The sequence below is a fragment of the Halyomorpha halys genome, unplaced genomic scaffold, assembly GCF_000696795.3.
Source record: "Halyomorpha halys isolate HHAL.00 unplaced genomic scaffold, Hhal_1.1 Scaffold603.1, whole genome shotgun sequence".
Classification (NCBI taxonomy): Eukaryota; Metazoa; Arthropoda; class Insecta; order Hemiptera; family Pentatomidae; genus Halyomorpha; species Halyomorpha halys.
The window spans coordinates 282,156-290,938 of record NW_027104911.1 but is presented as its reverse complement, the minus strand read 5'-3'; the positions used below and the strand labels follow the sequence as shown (position 1 = coordinate 290,938).

The 8,783-nt window shown below is 30.3% G+C and overlaps 1 protein-coding gene and 1 long non-coding RNA gene across 2 annotated transcripts in view; one reads left to right on the top strand and one right to left on the bottom strand.

The window, feature by feature from the left end:
* The window catches only part of Sobp (Sine oculis-binding protein), an 84,226-nt gene that overhangs the window by 14,745 nt on the left and 60,698 nt on the right, over positions 1–8,783 (bottom strand). The gene's annotated exons all lie outside the window — the stretch shown is intronic.
* Positions 6,961–8,783, top strand: part of LOC136795452 (uncharacterized) — a 10,087-nt gene continuing 8,264 nt past the window's right edge. Inside the window, exon 1 of the long non-coding RNA XR_010843072.1 lies at positions 6,961–7,013. This is a non-coding gene — a long non-coding RNA (uncharacterized lncRNA). The remainder of the gene's footprint in view (positions 7,014–8,783) is intronic.

Below are 8,783 nucleotides of genomic sequence, written 5' to 3'. Positions count from 1 at the left end.
ACACCAAAATGTTATGCTTAAAATAATATCAGTAAAAAAATGGATTAACAAAGCGGTAAACAAGTGGCAATATATAGCGGTGAATGGGAAAAGCATGAATGAAGGAGCTCCTGTACATTGCTGTGCTCCTGGTAGAGGAGTTGAGTGTCCTCGCGAGGGTTGGTTGCCTGGCGCGTGCCACTCTGGTTGGAGGGGGGACTCGAGTACGGAGGGGGAATAGGTCTTCAGGCTTCCACAAACAAAGCCGCATTTTATTTTTGTTTTACAAGACTTTATAATTACAATAATAATAGCAGTGATCATTGTAGGCATTATTAATATTAATGAAGGTATTAAAGCCATTTATAATAATAACTGTTATTAATATTAATGAAGGTAATAAAACCATTTGATGTAACAAAGGAACTGGTTTGCTGTATCGAACCTGTTGTTGCTCTCTAAAATCTGTTTACATCAATCTAGATGCAAACCATACATTTCATTTTATATGTAATTATTTTAGTTAAATATTTATAGATGTACTAGGGAAAGGGGTGCAATTATGTATTTTAGAAGAAGATGAGGTAGGATTTAAATGTTTTGGCTATATTAGTAAAAAAGAGAGAACATTGCATATAAGGGGAGAAATGAAATTACATAAAGACGGAATGAACTTAGACATCTACATAGCAAGGTATTGTAGTAGATACCGAAACGTATTGTAAAGTTGCTAGTGTGTATACGAAAAGAAATCATTAAAAACGTTTTCAGCGGTAAACAAAGACAGCATAATGGAGATCGGTTTAACCTGTAGAATAGGATTTTGAAGGAGACACGAGACGTAAGTAGGCAAAGCTTTGTGTTGGGTCAGTATTTAAATGAACGACGTGCAAAACATTTTTCGAAATTTAGAACATGTGTCTCTTGTTGATGCAGGTCAACCCGAAGGACTAAGTGACCAAGAAAAGTGATAAATTAAGGACTCAGAAAGAATGGGTCAGCCTCTAAAATAACAGGTAATATTTTTCGGTTAACACGCCGCGAGTCACCAATCTCACGTTAATCGACCTTCAGTCTCGTACCGAAATAGAGTATCTGAAGCCGTTTGACCCGATTTTGGGGCAGTTTATGGCCGACAGTTGTCCTCCAAGACGTTTCTTCTTTGGTACTCACAGATAAACAATCAGTGTGATAATGGGGACTATTATTTCTAAAGCGTTTAATAATGTAGTGTAGGGAACACTAACACTTTTTTACTCTTTTAAAAGGCTATTAAGCCGTTGATAAGAGGAATTTAGAATAAAATGTAAAAATAAAACTACTGAAATAATTAAAAATCAAATGGGAATTGTAAAAAATAAATGGTCTATGTGAGATGCTTCCATATTCCTCTGTCTTCTTTTAAATTTAATAAGAAATTAAAATGAGAATTTGTTGGAACTTATGGGGTTCATTAAGTTAATGGCTTAAAACCATGAATCCAAGAACTGAAAGAATTATTGGTATAATTTTGGTTTACAATTATTATTTAGTAAATTTATTATTATTTAAGGAGTGACACGACTTCACATACTCTGAATAATGTTTAATGTTATTAAATTATAATGTATAAATTATTTAATTATAATGTATTGCATTTAACACACCATGAATACTCCTAATGAAGGATTTGGATTTGTAAATATAGAAGCATTTTAGAGAGGAAGGAGATATTAAATCTCTTAATTATTTTGACCAATCTTCTTTGCTTTCAGGCCTGATGAAGCGTGTAAAGTGGGCAAAACGTTGCTTACTAATAAATGGGGTTTTATTTAGTTATTTTCTATTTTGTGTACCTTTTCATACCACCATCCTGATCATCTTCCGACAGTAAAGACCATAGTTCTCTAAATAGCGTTTAAAAGCGATTTTTAGTATAGTAACTTCATGAAGTAATGTTTTACGAAGTTTAAAGCAGGTTTTCTTATGTAAACTTTACCAATTTTTCGGGTTGGAATGTCAAGATTTATTTCTGGGGCCCATCGAAAATTAATATTAATTTTCCCAGATGGGAATCGAAACGGGCGCGCTCTGGGACTTACGACCCTCATTTTAACTAAGTAGATATTTTAGTTATTTTTTTTACTTTTGTTAATCCGTTTTACATGGTCATTAGTCCCGATAATGTTAAAAATTCCATTTCGTATGATAAATTTTTGATAGTTGATATGTATATTAACATCAAGTAGCTTCTTTTTTTCTTTTTTTTAAATAATAAAACTATACATATTTAGATATATTATTTAATTTAAGCGAATACACAATCTTTAAATTTTAGTGGTCACAAAATTAGTTGTTTTATTTTAATGAACTTGTTTCCTCAGGACTTTTTACCACCGGTTAATCCAAAGAGTCGGTAAAGCGGTGTTCTTTTTTATACATTCAAGAAAGTATACGGGAACTGATCAATTTTGCAACAGCGAAAAGAGAAATATTTTATGATTTTAATGTTACTTTAACCAATCAATTTTAATACTGAAATAATAATAATAATGAAGAACAATTATCTTTCTTGCTTAGCTATCTGATATATAGGAAAATGTGTGGGTCGTTCTCTGGGATAACAAAGTTGATTTATGGTGAAATACAATCAATAAATCAATACAATACAAGTTGTTTGAAATAAAGTAAGAGGACTCTACAATCCATCAAATAAGCTTAGTGCGCTTCAAATACAGTATGAGAATAATTAACATATAATTTTTTAAAACAATATTCAGCTAAATAGTTAGAACAAAAGGGTATTTCCAGAGTAGAAATATTTCATTTTGTGATCATGAAATCAGAATGGTATCAGTTACAGCCAATTCAAGGCCCCCGGATCGTATTACCTTTATATCAGAACGATAAATGAGTTTAAAACGAAAAGAGAAGGGGTTGAAGGAGGCCATTAAAACAAAATCCAGGTCCGGCGGTCCGCGGAGGGCTAGGCAATAGGATCCGATAGGACTCGGAGTCGGCTTTCACAATTAGGGCATCGGTGTACTCTTACCTCCCTCGTATCCTATGTCAGCCGGCTCCGGCAAAAATATATATTTCATGGAAATGATACCCCCCTCTCCTTCTATCCCCCTTGTTCACGTTCGGCCTTTCTTCTTCATCACATTATCATTGGCTAATGATAGATTCTTCCCTTACGACACTTTTCATGGAGGCATCCTATCAATAACAGAAAATGGACCTGAATCAATTAAAACTAAAAACTTAACTGAATCAATTAAGGAGGAAAATAATGGGGTAAAAGAGAAGTATGAACAAAATGTTACTAGTTGTTACTGGAGGCTAATATGAAACCCAGGATGACTGGCGACGTAGGGTAACAGTTCGACATAGGGTGGTGCAGGGGGGCTGTTTATAACTGAGGCAGTTAGGGCGCCAATTTTGACTGCCTCGTGACTGTAACGGCGCCGATTCGGATCTGGTACCATGGTTAGAATATGGAAATAATCTGTAGATAATATCCACCCCGTATGTCAGAAATGACCAGGATGAGTGTCGAAAAAGAGAAAAAAAAGAGGATGTTGCAGATTTATGGGATGAAATGATACAAAATGTGACGATGGCAGAACCCATTTCAATAGTGACAGCTTTCTGATATATGATGATCCGTGATAGTTCTGTCATAAGAGTCAGACGGTCGAGCAAATGTCCTGCTTACTTGTTGAAAGGTTGCAAACAATATGGATATAAAATTCTAAAAACTAACCTAAAGAGCTCTTGAAAGATAAAATGATTACAAGTCACTTGATATAGACGGTTAATTAATATTTCACAACTATGGAGGTAAAGAAATAAGTTGATGTGAATGAAAAAAAAGCTCTTGTTATGATAATGTTCGTTTTTATAATCCGTTAATTCGTATATTAATATTATTGAAAAAATATATATATAAAACCAAAAAGGAGGCCACTCCCGAGTTTGGCTAAAGGTGGCCTTGTTTGAAGTAATCCATTTTTAATACAATACAAACAAACTCTTTTATATTTACAATCATTCGGAACAATAGTTGTTAAGACACAGATAAAAATAAACTGAAGGACGGTAAGTGAAAAGATATACACTTTCACACGTTTAATAACGAGAAGGAAACACAATACGTAAATTCAGTTTAAAAGTTATATATAGTCCACCTGACGAGAACAATATAAACAAAAACAATTTTGAATATAATGAAAAATAAATATAAAACAACATTCAAATATGTTGTAATGAATAGTCCAGTAAGCAAACGAAGGATTTGTTTTGCTAAGAACCGCTTAGGCCGCCGCTCACGAAAAAAATGTGAACTGAAGAAACCATTTTTTAACGGTATGGGAACAATTTTAGACATTTTCTGATAACGTAGAGTTATCAGGAGTTTATGAGTTGGGAGGAGGTTGACAGAACGCGCTTCCCAATCTCCTCTCAGCTTTCAGTCGTAAGTCACATGCCGTTGGCATGTCTCTCAAATACAGTGGTTACTAAATTCATTTTATTAATTATTTCTTCTAATTAGTTTATTTTAATATTCTTGTTAGACCTGATTAAAAAGTCAATGTTTTATTTTAATGGTCACGCAGTTGTTTCGATCCAAGATCACTCACAACCCGAACCAACAATCTTTCCTTTATATTTGAGCTATCAGTTTTAGACACGAAGTGAATGCTATTACTAATTAAAATTTGTAACTGCAATTCCATTTCTGTAGTTTCAAATTACAGCAGTTGCAAATTTATACTGATTGAACATTTTGCCCAATACGGTGAACTATTAATATTGGAAGGAAAAAGTTTTAATATAGATATATTTTTTAATGGTAAAATGAAATGAATTTTGTTAAAATTAATTAAATCAAATAACTAATTACAGAGCATTTTTGAAACAAAATTAATTTTGATGTACTCGGTCAAAAAGTATTGCTAAAAGTTGTAATGATATTTTTAAACTTAATTTTAGGGAAAAATAATAATTGTATTAATATTCAAATTAATAGAGGAATCAAAGCATGATATATTTTAAACTTGCAGTAATCCAGATCTTGTCCCACCCTAAAACAAAATGCAATCTGGTAAGACTTTTTTATTTCTTCTAATGCTAATGCTATGTTATGCAGTTATCACCAAAATACGAGATACAAAATGTGATTCCAATATTCTACTGTCATAACGTCTGTTAATGAAAAAAAAAAAAAAGTGGTTCCATTTTCAAAAATTAGAATAAGAGCAAATATCAATTTTTTGCAAATTGATTTTTTATTTTATTAAACATTAAACCAAGAGAGAACAACATAATCCTCAATTTCCACTGGGCATTTTCCTGCTTTAACATTTGTAATTGTATGTACATTTTCCTGCTGTTATGTCTAATTGAAAATGGATATGTTCTTTTTGAATGAGTTAATTTTGAGAGGTCATTTTCATTTGTAGAATGTAGTATAAATCCGGAACTTATTGGAGCTAAATTGAAGGGGAGGCTAAATATGAAACCAGTGAACAATTATTCTGAAATTAATATGGAAAGAGAAGGTTCATATAATGGTGTATCCCTTCCGGGAAAACACACCTGGATCCTCTAGAATATCCAATCCACCCTCCGTTTATTATTAACAATAAATGAATATTTCATTGCGTATTCATTTGCATTAACTTTTGAGCTCTGCTCTACCCTTCACACGTGGGGTAGAGCAGATCCTCAGATCTATTGTGTAAATATTGTATATAAGAGTGTAAATGTGATTAGAGATTATATTATTTTATCATTATGCTATTTTATTGATTTATTTTTTCATACACATAGTTTGATTATATTCATTTTGTTTATCGTTCTGTTTGTATATATTTTAAGAGAGAATTTTTTTTCTCATTTATTTATTTCTTTTTATTCTTATTTTATTTTATTTTAGTATGAATGTGATCATTCATCACTATTACCTCTTGCCCACAACTGTGCGGCAGATTGCAATATCTATCAATAAATAAAAAGTATGTAATAGTAATAAATTTACATTAAACTCTAGTGGACCTCAACCTGCATGGTTTAGGCGTGATTTTGAGCTATAAGCTATACACGGTAATTTTTTATAAAATTCTGCTATCACAGCAGAAGCATAAATATGAAAAAATATGGTTATTTTAACAAAGGTATAAAATAAATATAATTGTTTAAAACTAAAGTTTAAAAAAAAATTATTTTTATCTTTATTCAATTCTCATTTATTTTGTATTCAAGACATTGCAGGGCCACGCAATCTAAAATTAATGGACAAGGAAACTGGATTTAAATCATTCCGAACGAACATATAGGTGCTGACATACAGACTGCTCCATTTTTGTTTTTTAAAACTTCTTTCAGCTGAACCCTCTTCGTTTGAAGAGTTAAATTTAGAATTCGCTGAACAAATTGTGCCCAATGAATGGCACAGATTATTTCCTTGTGAATTGTTTTATTTTTTGGTACATACTATTTGCTCCCTACGTATTTGACGCCTCTCATTAGACCCTTAATAATTTTAAAACATAAATATAATTTTATTTTATTTTTTTAATTTAAAAGTTGAAAATTTGTAATATTTGGCTCAACACTTAATAGTCCGCATAAAAGTACTAATATTATGTAAAATAAAAAATAATACAATAAAATAAATTAATGATAGTTTGACACACCAAATGTCCAATTCCACCAAAAGAAAATTCTCAATATCACCAAAATTTAATTCATTTGAGAAATGAAAAAATGAACAAAAGATAAATTGAACTTAATAATGCATTGAGAGGAAACCTTTGTCACTCATTGATTACCTAACTTGAGTTTCATAAACTATTTTTTTTTATTGTTGCAACTCTATTTGCAGAAGGGTTATGTTGATGCCATTGTTATCGTTATCTACAGTAGATAAGACCAGTAACCACACGGAGTGTAACGCATTTGATTACAACCACATCGGCAGTCTTGCTGTGGTGTTCATGTGAATCGTTTATCTTAATGAACTGGAAGAAGGATAAATTCCATTTATTTTGGTAATAATAAGCTAGAATAGGAATAATTTTATATTATATTCTCTATATTACCTAAGGAAGGTTAAACCCGTTAAAAATGTTCGGGATCAAAACCCACTTAACCCTAGACTATTTTCTTAGCAGCCCCCCCCCCAAAAAAAAAACATGATATACATTTGGAATCCACGAATTTCTTCAATGGCCTAAACTTCAAAACATTAGGAAGTTTTGGAAATCAAAAATAAAATCTTTTACAGAATTTACTTTATTATTAATTTTGGTAAAACAAAATTATGATAAAGCTTCAATCCGTCATTAATGTTGACTATAATTTAAAGTCACAATTTTTGCACCAACAAAAGAATAAATTTAACTTTTCTTTAATATCAAGACAGGTTATAAAAATCACTATTTCGCTTATATAGTCGTAGCTTTCAAACGTTTATTATTATATGACTTTATAAAAAGTATATATTAATTATAACTAATAGTAGCTATTAATATTTTTTGTTATAATTATTTGTTTTGATGTTTATTATAAACATATGACGGAAAATGTTTCAGTATTTTTTCACAAATTTTTTTAAGCCAACATTTGATATTTTTTAAATTAATTTTTTTAGTATTCAATTGACTACTAACATTTTATATTTATTTTCACCATTCTACCAGCCTTTATGCTTGATTTTGTGCAGCACACCACTAACATGACCGAAACGTAACAAGCCTTAATTTAAAAAAAAATTAAAGACATATTTTTTTTAATAGAGGTTAAAAATGAACGAATTGCTTCATCAGTACCCTTGAGTCCCAGCTAAAAATAAGAACAAATTTTTTTGTAACCTCAGCTTTGAGATATTTGAGCTATTGTAAATTTCCAATTCATAAAAATGACTTTATCGAATTGAGGTGTTTCATTCCTAAAACATACATATCCATTTTGCAATTTTAAATACATTTATTTTTTTAAATATTTTTGTTCTGGATAATCTGATTTAAAGGCTTTTGGATAAAATCCTTTCACCTCATGACTATGTAGTATAAAAATTTTATGAAACAAAATTAAAAATGGAAAATGGACTTGGCTGATTTTTGAAGATAGGAAAATTTTTTTAGACTTATAGATGTGTTATATTAAAACTTGTAAATTAATCTTTAATGTATATAACGCAAGATATCGAAGAAACCATTTCGATTCAATGTCAACACATTTTAGATAATTATAATGTTTTATATAAAAATTATACATACATAAAAAGTATATTGGTTTAGAGCATGCAAATAAATTTATTGAATCTATCCAAACAATGTATATCATTTTGAAGATCCTCATTGTAGTTAGGTTCAATATATTTTAAGATTTGGGTTTTCAGTTGTACAAGAAACCTTAAAATTACTAAGAGAGTGAGATTTCAAAAGATATGATCGTAATAAATAAAAATTAAAAATGAGGCGTTTCATTCATGCAGCAAATTTTTTTGTAATTATCTGTTTTGGTTGGTACTGCATTATATAGTAAAAAATAATCCTTTTTCACCTTTTTTATCATTATTTTTTTCACAGTATTAAAAAAAAAGTCAATATTATAAATAAAAAATTAGAAATTGACTTGGATGATTTTGAAATGAATCGTATCAACTATTTTTCAAATAGACGATTGTAAAAGTAATACAGTAATTAAGAGATATATCGGATATATTAAGAGATATAATAATATAATAGATTTAATAGGAGTCTTGGGCCGACGAATTACATATTCATCGGATCATTGTTCCACTGAATTATTCAGAT